General features: G+C 40.9%; 1 long non-coding RNA gene across 1 annotated transcript; it reads right to left on the reverse strand.

Moving 5' to 3' along the window:
* Positions 1-20,080: 20,080 nt before the first annotated feature.
* LOC146584770 (uncharacterized) lies at positions 20,081-25,409 on the reverse strand. Its single transcript, XR_014898126.1, has 2 exons — positions 25,335-25,409; positions 20,081-24,790 (listed from the first exon to the last, which is right to left on the reverse strand). It is a non-coding gene; the product is annotated as an uncharacterized LOC146584770 (long non-coding RNA).
* Positions 25,410-25,449: the final 40 nt, after the last annotated feature.

Consider the following 25,449-nt stretch of genomic DNA (forward strand, 5'->3'; position numbering starts at 1 on the left):
GAATATCTCCAGAAAAGACTCCACAGCCTCTCTGGACAACCTGTTCCAGTGCTCTGTCACTCTCACAGTAAAGAAGGTTTTCCTCATATTCAGGTGGAACTTCCTGTGYTTCAGTTTGTGCCTGCTGCTTCTCATCCTGCCGCTTGGCACCACTGAAAAGAGTTCAGCCCCACCTTCTTGACACTCTCCCTCAAGATATTTGTATACATGGATAAGATCCCCTCTCAGTCTTTTGCTCTCCAGGATACACAGGCCCAGCTCTCACAGCCTTTTCTCATAGGAGAGAGACTCTAGTCCCCTAATCATCTTTGTAGACATGCTTAGAGATGCCATCCAGGATGAGCTGTTCCATCACCTTTCCAGGGATGGAGGTGACGCTGACTGGTCTGTAGTTTCTCGGGTCCTCTTTCTCACCCCTTTTTGAAGACTGGAGTGACAATGACTTTCTTCGAGTTCTCAGGCACCTCTCCTGTTCTCCATGACCTGTCAAAGATGATGGAGAATGGCCTAGGAACAACATCACCAGCTCTTTCAGTACTCATGAGTGCATCCCATCAGGGTCCATGGATTTGTGGGTGTCAAGCCTGCCTAAATGATCTCTAACCCCATCCTCCTCCACCAAGGGAAAGTATGCCTTTCTCCAGACTTTCTCTTTCATCTCCAGGCTCTGGGATTCCCGATGGCCGTCCTTAGCAGCAAAGGCTGAAGCAAAGGCASCATTCAGTAACTCCGCCTTCTCCGTATCCTTCATCACCAGGGTCCCCACMCCATTCAGCAGCAGACCCACATTCTCCCCAGTCTTCCTTTCGCTACTCATGGATTTGAAGAAGTCCCRCTTGTTGTCCTTGACATCTCCTGACAGATTTAATTCCAAAGGGGCCTTAGCCTTCCTCATTGCATCACTGCATACTCTGACAGAATTTCTATATTCCTCCCAAGTGGCCTGACCCTTCTTCCACACTTTGCGTATTTCCTTCTTCTGTTTGAGTTTTGCCAGGAGCTTCTTGCTCATCCATGCAGGTCTCCTGCCCCTTTTGTCTGCCTTCTTACTCACAGGAACACACCGATCTTGAGTTTGGACAAAGTGATGCTTGATTGTTAACCATCTCTCTTGGACCCCTCCTTCCTTCTAGGGCCCTAACCCATAGGATTCCTCCAAGTAGGTCCCTGAAGAGGCCAAAGTTTGCTCTCCTGAAGTCCAGGGCTGCGATCCTACTTATTGCCCTGCTTCCTCCGTGCAGGATCCTGAACCCCACCTCATGGTCACTGCAGCCAAGGCTGCTCCCGGCCTTCACACCCCCAACCAGTCCTCCTTTGTCAGTACAAAGCCCAGCAGCACACCTCCCCTCATYGGCTCCTCCAGCACCTGTATCAAAAAGTTATCATCAGTGCTCTGCAGGAGCCTCCTGGACTGTTTGAGCCTAGCTGTGTTGTCTTTCCAGTAGCTATCAGGATGGTTGAAGTCCCCCACGAGAACTCAGGATCTGTGATTGTGAGGCTACTTCCAGCTGTCTGTAGCAGGCCTCATCGACTTGTTCTTCCTGATCAGGTGGCCTGTAGTAAACACCTACAGCAGTGCCCCCCATGTTAGCCTGCCCTTTAATCCTTACCCACAAGCTCTCTACTTGTTCTTCATCCATCCCTAGGCAGAGCTCRATGCATTCCAGTTGCTCTCTCACATAAAGAGCAACTCCACCRCCCCTCCTTCCTGGCCTGTCTTTCCTAAAAAGCACGTAGCCATCCATGACAGCATTCCAGTCATGCGAGCTATCCCACCACGTCTCTGTAATTGCAATGAGAGTCCAGATGGGGGTCTCCAAGTTCTTGGCCAGCAGAGAACGCCTGGAGGGAACAGCCAATCTTACGCTCTCAGCTTCCTCACAAGGAGATCCAGCCCACCCCCCATGCTGGGCAAAGACAGGCTAGGGGTAACTGATCTAGGTGTTACCTCTGAATAGCTGATCAACAGTTAACCACTGGTGTGCAAAGCCTTATTTTTACCCATACCAGAGGATAAGAGCATCTACATGGATAGCCATGCTGCTAATACCTTCAGGAGCAATTTGAATACTGCTAGTGTCACGCAGTTTAGGAAACGGTGATGTAAGTTGCACTGTAACAGCCCTGAATACCTCTGCAGCACCACCACCTTGAGAAATCACACAAGCATTTCCATCATGTAGGAAACTGCAGGAGTATAAACAGTATAATTCCTCCACCATCATAAAGGAAAAAAGTTATGTAATTAGTGTGATACAGTAAGAGAAGTAACACACTATCATAAGGTTTTAAGTTTAAATCGGAAAATGAAGCATCATGGAACACATACCGGTATACCAACAGTCAAATAAACAACACTCAGCAACTACAGCAACTACAATTAATATTCAGCAGGCTGTTCCTTCAGCCTCAAGAAAGCCAGCAGCATCAAGCAACTGGTAAGTGACTTAAAAATTGCCCCATATCACTCACCACTAAGGCATTCAACTGCAGCATCTCTGGGAGCAGAAGGGAGTATCCACTACTCAAGAAACATAATTAAGAGCTATAAGCTACTAGGAAAAAAAAAAAAAAAAAAAGGTGTGTGTGGAGGGGAGAAAAAAAGAACAGATTTAAAGGTCAACTGCAAGATTACTGCTTGGGCCTCCAGCCCCTCCAAGCAATTCTAATACCTTTATCTGTGGTGATAAATACTGAAAGCTGTATGGTGGCTTTGCTGCTGTTTAAAAAACAAGCAAAGAGAATTTTAACCACCACCTGAGAGAAGTAGGCTAGAGCAGAAGAGCATCACATCAACATTATCTTCAGGAAGGATGCTGCCTGCAGGCAACACATGAAGTAGGGCAAGCTCCTTCCTCTTGAAGGTGCATTAGGTATGCATGCCAGCCTCAACTGCCAATATCCTGGAGGTGCTGATGGATGTTGGTTTCACCCCACTGACACTGTACAGCACAATTTGCATTTTCCCCAAGTTACTAATATTTGAGTACAACAGGATTGAAGAACCAGGATTCTGGCTGTTCTTTGCAACAATGCTTGACATTGCAGAAGAAAAAGACYTCTTTCAATCTTCACTCAGAAAATACATCCCCAAACCCCCACAATGCTGCAGCTGGTTTCTTGAAGAAATGTTTTCTCCATAGTGAAGTACCAGGATTACATTTTTATAGCACTGTTGGTAGTCTATAAAGGCAGTTAATAATTCTTTTTGTCTTATCTGTAAAAAACCAGGGTACTAACAAAAAGTCACTTAACTCTAGGACATACTAGTTTCTTACTCAATAAAACACTCTTCTGTGCCTTAATTGCAGCTTCTCCAGTTACAGCACAGAAAGAGTACCAGGCAGGGGTTACCAAGGTCATTCGGAGAAAACCTCCTTCAGCTGAAGTTTCTTGACTTCTTTAAGAAGCATCAGTACTTTTTGGTTTGATCGAGTTACAAACCGCCTGCGAGACCAGAGACCCCCATGGTAACCATCATCTCATGCATACAGAGCCCCCACCAAAGAGTCTCTTGAACTAGGATAGATTTAAGATCTAAACTGACAAGGCAAAGTATGGCAAAAATGACACATTGATTCCATTTATAATGGAAAGCACAGACACGTTAACATAAACTACCCAAAGCAAGTGAGGAAGAGACAAGAGCTGTTGTCAAATCGAGCTCTCAAATAAAGCTCAACCCTGAGACCATGCAGGATGCTGAATAAACRCACCCCATGATCGGTTCCCAGAAGCTCTTCCATCTCCAGCTGCAATCTCCTGACCTGTTTCCACATAAAGAACAATTCCCTTTCCCTTCACTGAGTTCTTGTCTCCATTCATCTTCCTTCCACAGTGCCTCAGTAAACAATATGCTCCAAAAAGACCGGTTTCACAGTATTTTCACTAGACTTTGCCCACACAGCAAAACCCACGGCTCACCAACTACGCAAAGCACTGTGTKGCTGTAAACAGGGTGTGCAGTATCCAGGAGGAAAAGTTAGGGACACAATACTCCCACTCCCAGTTCAGCACAGGTTTCATTAGCAGGGAAAGCCCAAAGAAAAGTCCTGGACTCCCAGTGAGATCAGATCACCTGCAAGGCAGCCGAAAATGCCTGTTAATGACAGACTCCCTCAGAGATCCCTTACTCCTTTGCATACTGAATCCAAAATTGTTTCAACACTGCAACAAGTTGTCCCTCATTCTTTCCCTTCTCCCCACAACTATCTTTTACAATGCATTTACAAGATAATTTGACTTTGAAAAATCAATCTCAGTATTAAAAAATAAGATGATCAAAGGTGAGAAAAAGACTCAAACATAGAAAACCCTCCAATTTGAAGCAAAGTCACTTGATTAGTCCAAATCTCTTAAAATGTACATTCTCTCATTCTAGGCTAGAAAGGAGCTTGAGGTTATGCTTCTTGCAAACGTTATTCTGACTTGCACATCAATCACTAYGTTATCTACGATTTCATTCAGAAACAGCACTTGAGCAGTTTTGCAAGGGGAAGAATTTTTTAATCAAGTCTTTCCCCCCAAACACAAGTTATTCCTCAGGCCACAGATGATAGTAAYCAGATTTGTTTTTATTTCTAGTCATTCTTCAAATTACTAATAGTATTCCCTGCAGATAAATGGTGTTTTTGTGTCTTGCTATACATATTAAGAGAGAAGGCCTATTAGGACAAGGCATTCAAAGGAAGCAGCAGAAACTATAGCACACCCTTCTGCAGTATTTTCCAGGATARTTTTTTTGTTTGGTCGATTTTGTTTTCCTTTTTCACTTGTACAGGCCTTTGGGGGGCTTCCCCATACTTATTTTTGCCAGATAATTGAAACAGGAATATCATAAGCAGAGTTAGAAAAATCCTTTCTAATAGCAAAGATAATAATTGAATGTAAGAAAGMGTTAAGGACCAACAGGGTCCTAAGTAAAGTGTCTCTTTTAATTTAGCAGAAGACATSAAGATGAATCGGGAATATTTTAAGTACTAGATTCAATCTCTTGTTCTATCACACGTCTTCAGGGAGATTTTGGTCACGTCACTTATTTCCATTTCTCTGGCTATGTACCTTACCTGATAATTTTTTTCTCTGATCAGTGTTGTAAGTTAAGGTGTAAGAAACAGTTGTGATTATAAAGCGTAGAGGAAAGTTACTTTTCCCCCCTCCTTGAATCAACTGCACAAAAATCAGTGCTGTCTCCAAACAGCTGCAGCAGAGTCAAAATCAGAAGCAACTCAACAAAACTGATTGTAACATGCACCATCTCCTCCACCACTAAATGCAGCATACCAGACAAACATACCAAGTTTGCGCAGTCTAATGTTCTTAAGTGTAGGCAATATTGGAAAAAGGCTGGCAGAACATACTGAAAAAGCAGCTTGTCATCCAGACATACAAAAGCCCATAACAGCATGTGTCTCTTTCCTTCAATTTTATTACATTTTACAGTTAAATGCTGAAACAAATCCTCTTTCCTTCTCCCGCCCCCTGCCCCCAGCTGAACTTTTCTAGATGCAGTTTTATACACCAGGTCAAAAATCAGTTCAGAAGCATTTAACTAGAGAAAAGAAAAATAACTCAAGCCAAAAAACATATCAATTCAGATGGGACAGGGAAAAAAAATCGTTATTTAAAAATGACCCTTTTCCATGGGAGGGAGGGGGGAAATGTCTGTCTGATTTTCTTTGGATATAGCTGGGCAGGAAATCGTTGAGGTGGGTTAAAATACCTTTCTTGTACAAGCCTTACAAAGAATTTCCTCTGATTACTAGAATAATATTTGTTTTCATGTCAATCTTGATAAATTACAGCTGTGGTGCTTTATTTCCTCTCTCCCCTCTCCTTATTTTCATCTATTAATAGACCTGCATGCACCCACACATCAATTGAAAAAAAAAAAGGAAACACTTGTTTTTTCTATATATAAACACTTCCATTTTTGCAATCAAATTCCACATGCAACGCAGTCCTGATCCTGAAACGTGTTATTCGCACTTGTATCGCTGAGTCCTCGGCACACTGCCTGCCCTCCCCGTTGTGAGCCCGTTGTGGTYCCCGGGACACCGTGGACAGCACAGAGCAGAGCCCCTTTTGTAGAGGGGAACCAGAGGTGCCGAGGAGGAAATTCAATTAATAGCTCTGTAATCACTTCAGCCCGCAAGTGAAAATTGCCAGAACAAGAGAATCATCATAAGCCAGAGAGACGCTACTTGTCTGGGTATTTTCTTCCTCTTCGCCAGCCCATGAGGAGGAAGGTGCAAGAGAGACAAGGGAGTGGAACTTCTCAATTTTGCCRTCTCAAAAGCTATCTGCAAGTAGTTTTAATCAGGGGCTTTAAGCCACCAATGCTCTCAGCGTAACTCTCCTAATGWCATTCTCCAGTATTTCCACTACTGAATTTTGGGGTCTACGTATGAAGGTAGTAGTTTACATTTAATGTTTAATAAACTAAGAACCCATCCTCCTTTTTTTCCCACTTGATTTATAGAAAAATTATGAAAAAAATGCATTCTTGTCACAGCTTATATTCCCCAACGTGTCACCTCCCCACCTAAAAATACAGCCCTGAGCTCTTTCTCAGGCCCAAACTCAACCTGCTTTCCAAACTCAGAAGAGAAGCTGAGCTCGTTAATGCTGGACTACACTGGCGTAACCACTGAGTTTAATCAAGGGATCAAGCTGAGAAACTCTTTCTAATTTGAGTTTTTCCTTAAAACTTCCCGCAGTCACAATGGCTGCTCTATTTCTATGCTAAGCAGCTGCGTTAGCTAGAGAGTTATTTGTTTTCTTTAATAGGATTTAACACAAATTTAAAAGAGGACTTTCATTACAGGTCCTGCTAACCAGTTACTCAGTTCCTAACAAAGCAGGTCGATGCAGCTTTGGGAACAAGTCACTGTTCCCAGAAAGTTACCTGAAGGCATCTAKTCTATTCCTAATGACAGTAAAGTATTCAAAACTCTCATCAGGGAAACATTATCTCCTGAAGTTGATGAGGCAATTCTACAGTTGGCATGCTGAGATTTTAACAGCCATTTAAGAAATATTCAGTTAGCTCAGACTGAAGTGACTTCTAAAAAAGAAAAAAAAAAAAGGAAAAAGGGAAAAGAAAATAAAGGAAACCCACCAATAACTGAAGAGTACATTAAAAAACAAACAAACAAGAACTGCTGGGTTGGGTGGAAGGGTGTAATGCACAGAATGTGCTGTACTTCATATAAACACATCCCAGGGCCCTTCCTCATGTGAGAGCTTTCTCCGAACTCTGACACTGCTAACTCACGTGAGCAAGGATTGAAAGATCTGGCCCTTTGGTGCCGTGTCGTGTCCTTCAAACTACTGTCTCTTATCTGGCTGCTAAGAAACCACCCTACACACAAATYGTAACAACTCCTGGCCACTTCATCTTAGTTACACCATGTAGCACTCTTTGGCAGCCCTAAAAAAAAGAAAAAAAAATCACKAAGCTAACAASTAGATTTGATAAATCAACTTGCAGCTCAGTCAAAAGGAAAAACAATTAGGAGACTATGGGACTCAAACCCATTAAAAGAGAGAGAAAAAAAATTACAAATCACCTTGATAATGTAAACCAAGCAGTGTAGCCCTTCAGAATTAGAGGAGAACAGCAGAAGAAGCTCAAGAAACCTGATCTGTTCTTCAGTGATAAGGGGCAGGGATCCAGATTGCAAGCTCACAACTACATAATAACATTAACAGCATAAATTAGGCACTGAAAGGAACAAACTGGGCTTATTAGCTGGTCTCTACGCCAGTGACAGTGAAAGGAGGTGGCACGGTATGCAAATACAGCACCAGCAGCTAGAGAGAGAGCCCGCAAAGCACAGGTCCAAGCAGATGCATGCAGGAGGTGGGAATGCTGGCAGCAGCAACTATGCTTACCTAAGACAAGACAGAGATCTAGACCAGCTTGGAAAAACATCTAAATGGCTATTTTAAAGGAGCCTTCCATACATACACACATAAAAATCTCCCCAGATTTCYTGTAGTGCTTTGCTGCTGTTACAGCTAGAAACATTTTCCTAATATCCCAAACAATTCTCCTTTGCTATAAAATAAGTGGGACTAAATCAGCTAAGAGCAGACACCAAGAACACCATTATTTCATAGTATCTTCCGTCACACCAGAAAAGTTATGTTTTCTTTTTTTTTTTTTTTTTGTTCATAGCCCTTTCTGCCCTCTCTAGCCTTCCTGAAAGTTGTTGTTTGTACACACAGAGAAGGGAGGAGCTGTGAAGCACGAGAAGAATTCAGAGGGAGCTCTGGACTTCCAGTCCTCGTCCAGCACAGACCAGATGCAAGGCGCTTCACCTCCAAAGCAAACAATAGGAGATTAAGAAGCATCTTTCCTTCTAGTCCAATTTTTATCAAAACACCTCTGCCACATCATTTTGGACTAGCTGAACCTACCCAAGCTCAGATAAATCATAGAGCTGGAAGAAGGAAGGCTAGGTGAGACAGAGGAAATATATGAAGCTAATTCTTTACTTCATTCAGTTTAGTACTGGGATTGTCTCATGTAAGGCAAACGAGATTTAGTCCACTGAGCAGGAAGAGCTCTCAGGCTTTTCCTCACTCTCAGCTTCCTTGTAGCTTTACAGAGATGCACTGGAAGCCTTTTACTTGGAAGACAGAAGCTCATAGAAGCACACTGTTAAAACAGAACTGGAAATCTTAATATCCATCTTCTACCTATGTCCCTAGGACAGCAAGAGCTAATGCCAGTTTCCAAAGCTTTTCAGTAACAACAACTTATAACATGGAATTAACTTATAACATGGAATTAACTTATAACATGGAATTAACTTATAACATGGAATACAGCATTAATCTGTCAACATACTCAGTCTTGTGAAGTGCCAGATGCCCTTACTGCCCACTGATTTACACAGAAGTTGCATACATGAGGCACCTGAATGTCAGGCCAGAAGTCTGCAGGGTGTTCACAAGGAAAGGAGAACAAGATAAATGCCAAGTAAAATCAGCAGAGAGGCCACCAATTTGCCAATTGATATTCAAACATCAAAAGGATAACACATTTTAATACTTGCAACTCTATTTGGAAGCATCTGGCAAAGCAATTTAATAAAAATTACTGGCCTGAGGAAATGGGTTTTCTTGAAGCACTCCTGCTCTCCAAAAYGACACACAAATGTAAGAACAGCAGTAGAGGATGGATGATGACAGCAGTCCTGAAATCTTACCAGGAGTTAACAAAAGACCTATGCTGTCTTAGGGATTGGAAGAGCGCAGCAAGTGCTACCATCACAAAAGTGCAGCTCTGGGATTTCAAATCTGAGGTAACTCCACTTCCTGACCAACGAGCCGTTCACAGAACATCACTCCCACCTTAAACTGCACAACGCAGGACATCTCATCCTGTTAGGCAAAGGGGCCAAAGATCAGCCTAGGGGAGCTGCYTCTCCACATCCATAAGCAGCTGTTCACAGTGAAAGTTTTTGTCCTAGCAAATGTTGAAAGATACAAACGAYTTCTTCACCCAGATAAAGATTCCTATTTTCGTCTTGTTTTTGTTGTTCTGTTTTTTTGAAAGGGTTACAATCGCAAAGCATCCTACTGCTAGTGCTCATAGCAGGACTAGAAACTACACGCATTCAAGAAGAAGTAAATGAATAAAGAATTACATCTTGCTCGTAAGCTAGCCCTAAAATCCACTTCATTGCTTTCTGCTTCAAATCAGTATGTCAGGAGTGAGCTTGGCATCTCCCTACTCACTAGAAAAACAGTWCTTCTTCCAAATGTGTATAAGATGCTCACTGGTACGTGGATTGGTTAAAGATTTAAAATACAATGTCTCACCTAACTAGATGTCTAGCTTATTATAGCACCAATTTAAAGGAAAATAGGAGTTGTTTCAATTAGGCATTCAACGGGAACAGGGAAGAAGCAGAGCTCAGAATATTAGAKACCATTTCCACAAGAAAAAGCCCTGCCCATATGCAAAGAACACATGTAGGTATTTCATTTATAAAAGATTTTTGCCTGCAWACACTACACATTTTAGCAAAACAAAATATGCAAAAACCTTATTGCAGCACAGAACTGCAGTTGCACAAATAAGCACATGTGCCTTAGCGTGCACCAGGTGTCACTGGCACCTCTTCACAGGCCAATATCAAAACTGCCAGAAGAACGTTTCATCAGACTACTGGCAAGTCTTTCCTGATAGGCACTGAGCTCTCCCTCCTCTTGYTGCACTTGCATTTCTATGTTCACTACCTCTTGTGTTGAACTGAACCAAGACTGAAGGAAGTTCTCCTTCCAGCCATATGATAGAGGCACCTGCTGCCAACAGCCAATGTGAAATAAATGTGCTGGGAGTGCTAAGCAGAGCACTGCTCTTGGGAGCACTGGCATCAATGCAAAGGGATTCATCAGAGCTACAGACAGGGTAAAATTTATAAATAAATCAACAAATACACACACAGAAAGGACAAAATAAACACACTGATGCTCAATTAGTTGCTAACTTTCTGTTTCCATCAAAAAGTGACTAAACCAGAATCACTTACCATATGATTTAGAGCCATAAAAAAAAGTTATGTACAGATGGACCTCTGCTCTCAATTCTTACAAAATCCTGGCAGTTTTAGATCCAAGTACTAAAAACTTGAATTACATCTTCTTCATCTCTGATACAATAATTTCTTTCCAGTTGCCACTACAGTTGAAAAAAAAATTCCCCTTTCTTGTAAATGGCTTYGATGATGAGCACCATATAACATCTAGGGACATTTGGTGGCAGTGAAAGATCTCACAGCAAGGCTACCATTAAATCTTTGTTGAGAAGCAATGCAAGACATCTGTTTCATACTGTGTTTGAATTAATTATCTGATTTGGGCATTACCAAAGTGAAAATTAGTTTTATTCTACTGTGAGAAAGTTGGGGGAAAGTGGAAGTCTTTAGTAATCTTTAAAAAAGAAAGAAAAAAAACCCTCAAGATTAGGCCAGACAAAAGAGCCAGTTCCCACAAAAGGCATGGTGGAGCTGTGCCAAATGCTTCTAAGAACAGAGCATTTTTTGGTTGTTTATTCGGAGCCAAATTTCTTATGCCTTCATTCTCTCTTTTATGGGTATTAATAAAATTTCCACATAAATCTGTCTCTACTTAGTCATCCTCACCACTGTCAGACTTCACAGCCTTTCATTAGGAAGGGCTGCCAACAGCAATGGCTGCAATGCCACAAGAGCCATGCTATCGCGCCAGGCGTCCCACGGAGCAGGCAGCTGAGGAACGGGAAAGGCCACTATCGCACATTGAAAGCAGAGGATTAAAACGTATGTTGTTAAAATGAAAAGACTCCAAGAAGCGAGGAAGAGGTGAAAGAAGGATGGTAATCAACARCATGCATTTTTGATTTGGTGTTAACAAAGGAAAAACAAACAAGTCTCTTCTCCAATTAATACAAATTTTTAAGACAAATTTCACATTCTAATTAGGAATTTTACCTGAATTTTTATCTGAAACTTCCATTCTTTGAGGGTGTTCTTCTCTGTTTACTTACAAGCCTTCATATCACATATCGCAGCCAGAGCATATCTGTCACTGATGCAGGCAAATTTCCTCCAAGGTGTCAAGGACTTGTTGCATTCAAACTTTTGAACTGGGAGCCAGGTAACTCTCTTGTCCCTTAGGGTCTGACTTAGCATTTCCTTAGATTTAGACTCAGATCTCTCTCTGACTCCAAATCAGACAAAAACMCCACCTCCCCTCCCCTAAACAACAAAAACAACAACAAAGAACTGGTGCTCTGGCATCTAGTTGAAGGGAAAGAAGGTGAAAAGAGTATGAGCAGAATGAAATGAAAATCAGAATGAAAGAGAGAGAGAGGCAACGTGAAATGGCTTGGCAGGAACATTAGTTCAATGAAGCATGCTCACTATGAATGAAACCAAAATTTCTGACAGGCTCCTATGAAAGACAGGAGTTTTGCCTCTGTCACTGCTTGCTTTCCTCTATGACCATCTTTACTTTCTGTTATTTTCCTTCTGCAGCAAGACTCCATGCTTGACATATTCATCTCGGTCAGTTCTCTAGTGGTTTTTCCCCAGCACTCTCTCTGTATAGGGTCTGAGGCAAAAAAAAATACCCTTGGAGCACTTTGATCAAATACTCAGGAGACAAGYTGAGGAAAAAAGTTGGCATCACGAGGCCAAATGGAAGCATTTCTTGGGTGTCACTGAGAGGAGGCTGAAACAAATCTAACCCACCTTTCTTGCACTTGGAGGMAGAATCAAATGTACAAAGACCATCCTTAACTTTCATGGCCTAGCTTTAACAAGAGAGGAAAGGAGTTTCATATTTCCTGAGCTAAATGATGGGGTATAAGAAGCTGACCAGAGGATCAACTCATAAAGCAATTATTCATAGGTCAAAAACCGAACATTTAGCCATCCAYTGCAATCTTAGAAGAGTGGCATTGAGTAAGTAAACTGTTAACTCAAAGCATGCAGCTATCAATATGATKACATTTCAGATAAGTTTGCTTTTTATTAAATAAACACTTGAACTCCCCCACACACTCTGATCTATGAAGTTACATATAAAAAATGTCATTAAAAACATCTGAGCTTGTCAACTGAAGAATTCAAAATATAGCATATGACATAATTATTTTCAAGAACACTAACTTACTGTTTTAGATACCAATCCATTAAGTTAAATGATCGCAGGAAAAATGGAAAGCAACATCCTGGGCTATCAAGCTTCTGACTAAACTTCTCATCTCTTCAACCTGCTATTAAATGATTAAGATGAGCTGCTCACTACTTTTATCTCAGTTCTAAAAATCTTACCCAAATAAAAGACTCAAGAGTGTTTAGGCCAAGTTCTCAGAAGTAAATTGAATAAATATAAAGGAAGTTGTCTTGTCACAGTTCCCACTAGCTAAAGATTTGGGCTGTTTTTATAAGTACATTATGTTTTTTCTTTTAATACACTGAATTCAGTTGAGAATCTTTTTTTTTCCCTTCCTCATGCCTCCATACTCAATTGAGAATCTTTTTTTTTTTCTACATCATGCCTCCACACTCAGTTGAGAACAGACAATTCATAGAGAAAACCAGAACATGAAATAAGCACGTATTTTCCAAGTTACACATTCCCTTCCATTAAGGAGCTGTACTAATTCATGGCCCAGAATTTTATCACTTTTGATCACAGATTTACTGCAGATCCCAAAAGAATGATAAAATCTGAAGATTTAAACAAGAYAGCATTTCCAGATACAAAAACAACTTAAAATTCTGGGTTTCCACAAAAGTCTGCACTAGTATCAGATCACAGCCCTAGCTCAGGAAATCTTAAGGTATCAGATCACCTCCATTGTCCATATATAATATAAAAGCAAGAGAAAATTTTAGCTCCAAAGAGCCCAACAGCTAAAATACAGAAATAAAAAAATGTTGAATCTATGTCTTGTAGTCTCTGCTATTTACAAGTATATACCATCCATCAACCCAAAATAAAACCATCATACATTTTAGGGCCAGATAACACACAGTATAAGAGAAAGATGAAAAAAATGGATAGATTTAAGAGGAAGGAGCTAAACAATCTATCTTTATTGTTTCACTTATAAAATGTTCAAGAGTTCTCCAAGAAACATTCGGTTTTGCCATCTTCCTCTCTCAGCACACGCACCCAAAAAGCTCGGTTCAGATGTCCCGTTAAGCCCTAGTGCCCAGTGTTTCCTGTTAGCTGGCTCCARTTCCAAAGGTGCCCTGCCAAAAGGAAAAAATAGACTTGGATCCTTGAGTGGAATTTAAGTTGAATACACACTGAAGTGCTGGCACCCAGTTCATCGAACTGCTGCACCGTTACAATATGCCAAGGTATTACTCCACTTGATAGGAACATAGCAAATTTAACAAGAATTAACATTTTGTGTTCTACACCACAGACATCAGTTTTCAGTATCAGCATGGCACAGATGATGCTTCTGTTTGCCACTAAATAATTTCTCCACTTGTGCACAGCCAGCACTACCTGATGGAAGAGTTATCGAATTATATGCACCTATTTCTGTACCAGCCTGCTTATGAGCAGTACTAACCTCTTTGCTTCTGCACAGGTCAGAAAAAATTAAAATGCCCAGCAATTCTGAGCAAAAATGTTTCCCTGTAGAGTTCCCCCTTCTCCATYCCTTTTAGTTTCCAGATCCCTGGTTGACTCCTCCTCGCCGTTCAGTTCCTCACAGACACAAGGGATGTATAGCATTAAATCCTTTAATAGAAAATGTTTATTCATTGGTAGTTACATATAATCAATAGACATTTAAGAATGCATTTAAGAATGGTGCTTGCCTATAAATTAAGCTTGTCTTAAAAGTAGTATATGAGTTATGTTGCAATATTTCATCTCCTACAGAACTTACAATCAACAGAAATGCAGTGAATCTGAGACTACAAAATCCACCCAGGTAGCATTTCTGCAACTCATTTTCAGAAGTGTCGTAATAACAAATACTAATGAGTCTGCAGCTTCCTTGAGAACAAGCACCTCACAGCAGTAAAGTATTTATAACAGTAAGCTTTACCAATTGAAGTTCATCATTTATGTCTGTAAAATTTTCAGTCACCCATTTATTTCAGCTAGTCTCATCACACTCCTAACCAGGCAAAACTCCATGCCAAAAAGCSCCGATAGCTCTCCTGATTCACATTGGTATTGTTTGTATTTTATGCCCACGAGAACAACGCTGGTTCAAACTGTGCAGGAAACCGATCAGCTCCCCGTGTCCAGCCCGCTCCGAGGTCCACGGCCTACTTAAAATTAGCAGCAAGTCCRTCTAGGTACCTGAGATACTGTGCAAAGCATCTATAAAGCTTTACATCTCCAGATCACAGTTGTAGCACCAAGCTATAGTTTTCATACTGGAATGGATGTGCTTTGAAGACATAAGCATATAGTTGTTGACCAAAATCATTACTTGACTATGTTAGAAGAGGAAATTTTCAGCAAAATTTGACATGCATTTGCAAGTCAAAAAAAAAAAAAGGAAAAATTAAAAATGCCAAGCAATGGTTACAGGGGCTGACAACAAAAAAGAGGTCTGCCTACAGAAACTTCAAAAAATAATAACAATATTGAGTTCTGCATAACCCAGAGAGTGGACTTGTACTCTTGGCATCAAACTAAGAGTCCCATCCATCTAAGCTACGTTTCCAATTGCTGCTGGGAGACACCAGGGTGGGAAGAGATCTCTGAGTTTTTTAATTTATGCACACACACACAAAGATATGATACAAGGTCTCGGGTAACTACATGAGCAATGCAGCCAACATTAACTCTGAATTACTACTGTTAAAATAATAGAGGTCTGTCAGCTTTTCAAAAAAGCTATCTGCAGATTTGCGCATAGGAACACACCCTCCTCCTGCACTGATGATGCAACTGGAAAGATCAGCCTGTTATCCTGGGAGGTACTGGGCAATCTCAATTCCCATTTAAGTCAGTGGAGGCAGGAAGAAGATTATCAGTAACCACTAAAAACAGAAAATAAGAACGTAATATTTTTAACAAACATTGGCTTGCATAATCTAAATTTTAAAATATTACTGGTGTCCATGAAAATTTAAAGGGATTCCTTGCCTCTCAAGCATAACATACACAACGACATCTCAGCRCAAGTATTCATGTAATAACTCCATTTGCAGACTCAGATGAAAACTCAAGACATGTAAATATCTTACAGGTCATCTAGCAATTACAAATGCACTCCAACACACATATTCCTTATTAATGCATATATAGCAATCAGGCCATTTCTGTAACAACCTGTGGTTAAAATCACCAGTAAAACTGAATAAAAGGGCATCTTATAATTTCAACAACTGATGTTTTTTGCCTCTCACCAGGTAAGCATCAGGGCAAGGACTTTGGTATCAAAAATACAGGAATGGCACTGTCTGCATTTGGGACAGAGGAAGAAGCAGTTGAGTCCGCCGTCCAAGAGAAATCAAGTTAGACTGGCTAGAGCTTGTGAGCTCTACCAGGTTACAGTAACAAAAATAAATGAATAAATAAACAAACAAACTCATATGGAAAGCCATCTCTGCAAAAATGGGAGGGAGAGTAGCACACACAACAGGATTGTGCAGCCCTTTCTGATCTGCACTTATAAACAGACCTCTGCACTTTTCTACAGCTGCCATTGCAATTGAGATTTAATAGATGAACACAAACCTTTAGGTTTCACAAGTTATATTCTGCAGGCAACTAAATGCGTGGGCGAGGAAATCTAGATTGCTGCTCACAGATGTGAAGAAAATAACACTCAGATGTAGCTTCTCAACCCCTAAATCACCCTTTCCGAATGCCTCCTTTTATTGCTGGTCAGATTTGTGAACCAAGGTTGCTCAAGGTCCCTCTGCAGACAACCACTCAAGCGACATCACTGTCACCACAGGGCAAAGAGCCTGTTGCTCTGGTCTTCTCAATTGCCTCCCATTCACAATTTAAGGTAAATCTGGGGTATAGATGTGTTTCAAGGATCAACATTTGTATGTAACATAGGAAACAAAACATTAATGCTCTGCCTATACTCCATGACACTAAACACAAACATAGGCTGGACTACTTAAAACCATATAACAAAAACAAGCACAAGTGACGAGTGGAAGTATCTGTGCCTCCAGTTGAGGAACAGCTTTGGTTATTGCTGGTACCACGTTGGTTAACTCCAGTGTACATGGATACCAGCGAGGAATCATCAACTTGCTGCAACTCTGAAGGGCAATAATTTAAAAATTAGTTAACCCTTTGGCATTCAGACTCTCAAGTCTTTCCTTTCCCTTTTTGGAACTCATTTCACAAAGGCAGGTATAGACAAAGATAGCCAAACATCAGTTTAGAGGGACACTGCTCAGAGTAAGTAGCATTCAGTTTTGAAGTTGAATAATAACATTCCYCTAAAACAGTACCATTTACGCAAAGAAAGCCTGAAGTCTCTTTCTAAAAGATCAAGTAGCTTCTTTAAAAAAAGAATAAAATAAAATAAAATAAATCCAACAGTCACCAGTGATTTGATYCTCAAAATACAGCAATACACCAGACATCATCATATTCTTATTTTACACGGCTCTTAACAAAGCTCAGATATATTTCTAACAAGATAAACCATTCTAAGAGGAACGATTTCTTTTTAAACTATCACTAGGGCCTGTCTCRGGAGTTCAGCAACCATCAGCAGGCATCCTCTGCATGCCTGAAAGGCCTCGCTCTTAGAGTTAGACACACAAGTTCTGTAAAGAATTTTAATAATGCACAGGACAATGTTACTTTATTTTAAAATTCATACCAAAACACGAATTTTAAGCATAAAACAAAGCCAAACACAGGTAACCAACAAAGTAAGAGYATGCAAGTGAGTCATTTTAATCCAGACCATTTCACTGATGGGTTTGGGGCATTAGTCAAGGAGGCCTCAGCTATAGCCTGAGCTACTTCTGATACATGAAAGTTTCATATTTTTTCAGCCATACAGAGGTTGAGAAATTGAGAGAGAGAGAGAGAGAGAGAGAAATCACCTTTAATTATACTGATGCTCATAAAGATCTTTTCCTTAACACTTTTCAATACTTAACTGTAGTAGAGACTGGAACAGAGTCCCAGTGAACTCCTGTGCAGGCCTGCAGCAGTAGGGCTGCCCAGCAGCTCATACTGGAAGCATCGGGGAAAAACAGTAAGTACACCGAAGCGTACACTAACACAGCAACTGTCAAAAGGGCGATTTGCTTCCTAACTAGCATCAGCTTAAAAAATAAAGTCAGATTTTCAAATTCTCAACCTGCTTGGCACAAGAAACCTATAGACTTTAATAAATAATAAGCACAAGTGTCTAATGCTTTTAGAAGTAACTTCATTCATAACTTGTGGCAAAATTACTCTGGAGTATCACTATCAACACATACACACTCAGACATCTTTCTACCAGTTTAGAGTTACAGATTTCTTTTCCAAATCCCCTTTTATTCTTCCAGTGTGAGGAAGACACCATTCCATGCTCCTCAGCCAGATCTGTTCCTACTCATCTTTCCAGTCTCTTCTTAGCCCAAACCTCTGATCGTGTCATCATCATCTCTCTGTGGACCCCAACCCTGTCATTTTGGCTAACCAGAACTCAGCGCAGCACTCCAAACCAGGATTTAGCTCATCTAATCTCATCATAATACTTCACGCACACATTTTTGGTGACCATCACTGCCAGCTGAGTTGGTCAAACTGACACAAAGTGTTTTCCCTGACAGGCTCAAAAATTATTGACGTAATTTCTCCAACCCAGCTCTTACAATCAGTCTCTTTCCTCCACTATATATTTTACCTTTTGTTCAGCCACACTAGCAGGGCCATTAGGAAACCGTGCAGCCGCCTCCTGCACCTAGCAGTAACGAACGCCCTAACCAACAATTCTGTCTCATCAGCACAATCTGCTATTTCACGCTTGATGTTGGGTCTCAGGCTCTGTTTATAAACATGACATGTCTGAGTATAGAATCACGAGCTGCCACAATACACTCAGTGACGGTGGTTTAGTCCATTTTTCTGGATTCTTGAGCGATCTGGGAGCAATTTCTTCTTCTTGCCATAATTGCTGATTAAGCGCGTGGCTTGTAATGGTATTTCAAAGGCCAAAAAACACTAGTGCTCTTCTTCCAATCGTTATTTTCTTAGCACATCCAAAGAACGCTACCCAACTAGAGAAGTATGATTTTATTTTACAACAGTTCTATTGATTTGTCCCTGCCATACGAAGCTTGTGCAGGTGTTTAGCTAAAGGCAAAACATTCAAGCTGATGGTCTTCAACCACACGTGGAACTTCACCRTTGACAAACACAAGTGAAAGGTTAYGAAAAGCAAAAACGTGACTATAATCACCGCAGATATTTAGGAAAACGAAACAACAACAGAAAAACAACTCAGTTAAGTACCACGGACAGATTTTGTTTATTACGTTTTTAACTTTTTTGGCACACTTACTCGTTTAAAAGGCGAGTGCAAATGTAGAACAGGGTCTCTCATGCCCTCTAGGGGTCCAGCCCTGTAAACACGTGCACCGGTAGCTGCACCCGGGAGCGGTTCCAGCGGGGCCACTTCGGCTCGAGCAAGCGCTTGCAGGGGAGGCGTAGAGATGCACAACGTTATTAAATACAGGCTCACAACAATTATATCCACCTACATGCAGAGGGAAGAGGATGAACTCAAGCTGTAAGGGTCAAGCTTGATTAAGGGGTATAACGATTCTTCCTCTTACACTCTCGTTTAAATCTCCAAAGACAGCTCAACAAGGGAAACATCAATATTCCCCAAAAGTTAATGCAAACTTGGACAGATACATTTTTTTTTTCTATTTCTCAAATCATTACTCTGATCCAGAGCTCCTTATCTAGCGCTGTATTTGGAACACGGCTTAAAAAACAAAACAAACAAGAACACCTGAAACTACATAGTCCRAACTAGAAGCATTTATTCCTGAATGACACCCTGACTAACACAGAACAGACCCCAATAAACTTTTTCAAAYCCAAATAGAGTGGAGAAAAGAAAAAAGAAACAGCACCCAAAGAAAAATCCAACTTCCACTTTGTTATCTGCATCTTAACATCTATTTCCTTATCCATCAAGTAGTATGATACATCCTGCGCATCTCCAGTTAGATTAGCAAAGTAATTTGTAGCAACTAGCTCAAAACTTTAATTCCAGCAGCRTTCTTATTATTTTTTAACCACTTAGGACACAGTCAGCTTATGCYCATTTCAAGTCTTGTGGTCTGCAGGCATCAGAACTCAGTAACATTTCCAGGTCGAGGGTGGAATTTGTTGTTTTGTTTTTAAAGAAAAAAGCCCAAGTGATATTCCTTCAGCTTCCAAAATACAGCTGTATCTCAGGCCCTTGTAAAAAAGAGTTGCAACGCAAGTACAGTAGCAGCAGATCAGGACAAATACACACAAATGTCGCAGTTAACGTCCAAAACATCGCGTGTCACTGTTTTTCCCCTCCACCCCCCCAACAAGCTTCTCAAAACACATTTCATACACAGAGTCACTGTTCTGACTGTTTATTTAATTAACATGACAACCCAGCATACACAGGATTTCTTTCAGGCCCACAGCTTTGCATTTTCACACTTCATACTCAGTGCAGAAAGAGCAGAAAGTCACTACTGTATTTTATTCTTTTGCCAATATGCCATAATATTAATTTCTTGACTTAACAGATTGACAAAAACAGACTCTAAACCAATCATGACAGTTTTCTCAGGAGCATCTAGATTTTTATGAGAATAAAGAAGAAAAACAACTCAGTAGCTTTAGTTTGTGTAAATGAAGCCATGTGCAAACATACACATATATACACGCGTGTGTGTGTGTGTGTGTGTGTGTATATATATATATATATATATATATATATATATATATAATGTGGAATCCATGCATAATTTTTCTGGAGCCTTACTTAAAATATTTTACACGTTTGTGTTTTAGCAACTCACCAGATGACATAACTCCTCAGTATTGCTCAGTTTCTAGTAACCAGAATGGTAATGCTAGTAAATCTTCTCAGAGTAATTACAGTTCAAGAATGCTTATTAGCATAATTAGGCATATGGTGTAACACCACATGTCTAACAGAAGACTACGCAAGAAAATGTTCAATATCTAAATTTATTTGCCTAAATATTAATGTCATCTACCTCCTCCTCCCTCAAATTTAAAAAGTCTGCATGTTGTACTTAGGCTGCTCTTGTCTTCTGGGCAGACGGCAGGACACAGCGTTAAAAACTGGTTACGGGATAAAGGTACATTTATCCTTCCTTTTAAGTACAACATGCTAGAGAACCAGAAAACAAACACACACACAAAACTCAATGTGTTCCTAGCAGTTGCAAAGCTCTCACTCTTAAACAATGAGACGAACAGATAAAGCCCTAATTTTCCCTTAAACAACAACATTTATTTTTCTAATCCGTTTCATGGATCTTATCGCTGAGGARATATCCTTGACCATGTGAACTGATGCAGCACTGTCTTTGCCACTCTGCAGACAGGCGGTGATGACAACTGTCCCAGCTCACAACTTTCCCATGCAACAGCCTAGGAATGGGCAAAGTAGCTCTCCAGGATCCCCAAAACAACAGGCAGGAATCCCTCAGCTGCCACTGGCAAGACAGCGGGGTCTGGCACCAGAGTTACTTATCTGAAGAAAAATGACTTTTGAAAAGGAGAAACGAGGAAAGACGTGCCAGCACAGAACAGCCACTAAGTCTCAAACCGATTAAAATAACTGAGATGGACTCTCARATGTGCCTCAGCAAGGCAATTAGCTTTCCTCTTCTCCATGTGCCTAGAAGCAGGTAGAGAGAAAGAAAAGATGCAAATGGCTAAGAAACCTCTAAGCCCCAAAAGGCAGAGGATGGTGGACAGGAGCTACTCATGCAGCAGCTGGAAATGCTAGAGCCGCAGGAGAAACCTCCTCGTCCTGGTGTTACCCACCAGCAAAACGGGGGATCTCAGCTTTTCAGCTTGGCAAGACTCAACATCTCACTTACGCCTTCTCCTCACGTACTGCTGTGTCACCCGCTGGTGAGCAGGCTGTTTCTGGAACTAGAAAGCATTTCCAACAGGGATGCTGTACCTGTGTCCCTTCTGACTGGGACTATAACATATATATATATATATATATATATGTATATATATAAAGGATAAGCAAATTGAACTCCTTAAAGCAGCTGCTCTAGCTCGCTTAACTTGCAGCTTGTAATAAATCCAAGTTTGTTGCAAGGCCCCTAACAAAGCAAAAAAGAACAGGCCAGGCTTAGGACCTACATCAGGAGGCTTCGGCATGGATTAAAGTTGCCCAATGACTACCTTCTGTGGGGCAGTTTAAACACGAAGACCACGTTGTCACTTTGGATCCTTGTATGTCCCAATTAACAAACCCACGCATTCCTAGTCGCACAGATCTGAGAAACAGCCTCAAAATACACAGGCCACATAATAACTCAATGGGAAACACCAAGCAACAAAAGACATTTCTTTCCTCTCCCCCTCCCCCCMCCMAAAAAAAACTTCCTGTCCTCTGTTTTAGGAAAGCGTGAAGACGCTTTGCAAAGATGTGAAGAGGAAACATCAAAAGCTATCATCCTGGTGGTAAACATGCATCTGCAGCAGGAAGGGAAAAAAAAAGTATTTGTTCATTCATTCGTTGCCACTTTCATCCATCCATTCACAATTTCTCTCCGCAGCCTCTTTCAAAACTGGGTGAGCGAGCCCTCAAGGAGCAGAGCATCCTCAGCTGGCATTGAGGAAATCACAGAAAGACAACACTCCGCTCTGAGCAGGATCAGGCTGCGACGCAGCCCGCATTTCTCAATGAGGATGACATACGTGCCAAGTTCGAAGCTTTTAAGCCAAAAAAATTTGCTGAAGTTGAGACAGAGCGAGATGAAATATACACAAAAATTATCCCCCTTCCAAAACAGAGGTAATGTAAATTAAAGTAAAAACTAGTAAAGAACACTTTTAGGAATAAAAGAAGTTTATATCTGGATATATTTTTTAATAAAACAGACTTTCTTTGGGAATTCTTCTGGGAACTGATTACTAACCAAGATGAGACATTTCTACAGAAGGCCTAAGTTAGTGGTATGCACATTTTTAGCTATTCCCACTAGTAGTGTAAAGCAGAAGTATTCTTTTAATTTTAAATATGTTAATACTTCTGTTTGTGACATTATGTTACAATTCCTGATAGAGCTACAAGTCCTTTAGATCACAAGGCCAAATACATTCAATTTCTTAATTTTGTATTCTAGTAGGAATAAAAAGCAGATTATAACAGATAAGTGTGCTTAATTAAAAAAAAGAGAGAGAAATTCCAACTTTTGTAGAATCTCATATTAATAAAAATAGATAAGAAGGGAGTCATGCTCTGGAAAAAAAAGAAAGCTGAATTGCTGACTGTTCAGAAATAGGAAAGATTATATGAGAGGCAATAGGAAATGTCTTTAAGAACTTCTAATGTTATTCACCAATTGAGAGCATATACTTCAAAGCAATAAAATAAATCCATCTCTCAAAGAAAAGTATTGGAAGCTCTCAGATATACTAAAAGGCTATCTTTTGGACCAGGAACATTCAGAGTGTTTTTTTTTTTTTTTTTTTTTTTTTATACAGAGTGAGAGAAGGATTGGTTGTATTTATAAAGTCCTCTTCTCTATATTTAACGTGTTATATTTAAAAACCATCCAAAAGAGAAACATTTACCTATGGCTCCTTTATGTCTACAGGGAGGTGATTTTTGCTACAAACACAAACTTTGTTTGCTGTCAGGTAAGAGAGTCCCACTTTTCCTAGCATTTCTCCCAGGCCTTTACAGGGCTTTGTTTCAGGTTTTCTGCTTTTCTTTGTTGCCAACATTTATTCGAAAGGACAGCTTGTAGCGAGGCAAGGCAGGGAAGTTCACATGCACACAGCCACGATTTGCTAAAAAGCAGACTAGAAAAATCTCCCCGAGCTAGAAAGTCATCATCCATTTCTAATCACATGGAGACGCAAGCAATACAAGATCTCGCTATTGATTAATATTAAATGAGAACAAAGGAAAGAGAATTTTGCCAAAATCCTGTAGCTGGTAAACTGAACAGTCGCCAATTCACTCTAATCCAGATCTACAGTTTGGAAGCAGGAACTGCTCAGGGCAAACTGAACCACTGTCCCTAAATAAAAGATTGGTGTGAGTGTGTGTGTTTGTGGGGGGGTCTACCTTTTTATCCATTACCAAATTAATATCMCAGTATATATAGACATTTGAATTGTCTTCACAAGAAAAGAGAAGGAAGCGATTGCAAACCAGCGAGCACTACCTCTGAACAATTACATTTAAACTTGTTAACTGGAAAACTGCTTTTATTTGAAGTGCCAGAGCAAGTGGAAAAAAAGTTTAAAATGTTACAAATGATTATTGTGAGAAACCACCAGAAATGTCTAGCGTCATCAAGTAAGTATAAACAGCTTTAATTTCTTGCCTTAGATATTGTGTTTACAAATTATTCTTACACCCTTCTCAGTCTGTAGTAAAGTCAGAACTGAGTCAGCTTTCTATTTTTTCACACTGTATTTGCCTGGACACTATGGTAAATATTTATTTTATCTAAACAAAAATGTTAAATAAATAAGTGCATTTGTTGTAAAGTAAGCCTCGAGTATATAAGGTTGTCAGGCCCTCTTCTAGAAAATGTCATAACCAACCACAAAGGGATGTAATCAAACCATTTCCAGAAACAAACTAGCCACCCACACCATATGGTTAGATGCCATTACTTAGAAAATACTTAACTGCTTATCCAGCAAGTGACTTGAAAGAAAACCTTTGGTGTACTGCAATACGCTTCAGCTGACCACAGTTCACAGAGCCATTTTTAACACTAATTGAAAAAGGAAATTTAACACTCTTTGCCATTTATTTGCCCCCARGTTTCCCTTTCCACCACTAAGCAAGTGCTGCACGGACTTTCAGTGCTCAGTTACACGCGATCCATCAAATAACTCTTTCGTGGGGCAATCTTAAATCTCAGAAAACTCGGAGAACAACTTCAGGCGTCGCACTAAACTCCCCGGTTGGACTCCACGCAGGCAGGCAGGCAGGGAAGACAGTAATGCTTGCTTGCGTCGTTTTTCTTAGGTGCGCATTTGAAAGAAGGCAGCTCTGGTAACAAAGTAAGTTTTCACTCATCCATTGCAATCACGGCCTCTTAAAGGAAACAAAGTGGAGATAAAGCGCCTGTACCTAGTATCAACTCCCACACCAGCAGCGACGTGCAAGCTTATTGATTACACCCGCAGAAACGGCCCTGCGGAGGCAAAGTGCAAAGATGAGCGCGGCTCCGCTCCGGGCCGGCTCAGAGGACACGCTATCGCGCTGATAAGAGACTTCTCCCACCGGGGACGAGCTGCTAGGCTCCCCTCTCAAAACGCACACCTTTAAAGGAAGTTTAACAGGGTCGAGACACCTTTCCGGAAAACTACACGTTAAAACCCCAAAAGACACAGAAAACAAAAACAAAAAAAAAGCAATCAAACAAACAAACAACCCCATCAAGGCTTGCCAGCGATGCTGGGAAATCTGGAGCCTGTGCCTTGCAGGCGCGCTCCCCACCAGCTCCGCGAACCGGGCGCGCACCCTCCAACACCTCAACTTTCCGCCAGRCTTCAGAAATGCAAACCTCAGAGATGACTATTTAAAARGGGGGGAAAAAAAGAAAAGGAAAGAAAGGAAAAGCAAGAAGGAAAGAAACCTCGGGGGCGGTTGCCCCGCGGCGTGCACCCGGGCACCTTACGCTCGGCCGGCAGCGCGGCCGCCGCCGCCGGGGCTCCCCCGTCTCCGCCGCTCCCCGCCGGATCTCCCACTAG

This window comes from Rhea americana, unplaced genomic scaffold (genome assembly GCF_003343005.1).
Source record: "Rhea americana isolate MKP2758 unplaced genomic scaffold, rheAme1 scaffold_9, whole genome shotgun sequence".
Classification (NCBI taxonomy): domain Eukaryota; kingdom Metazoa; phylum Chordata; class Aves; order Rheiformes; family Rheidae; genus Rhea; species Rhea americana.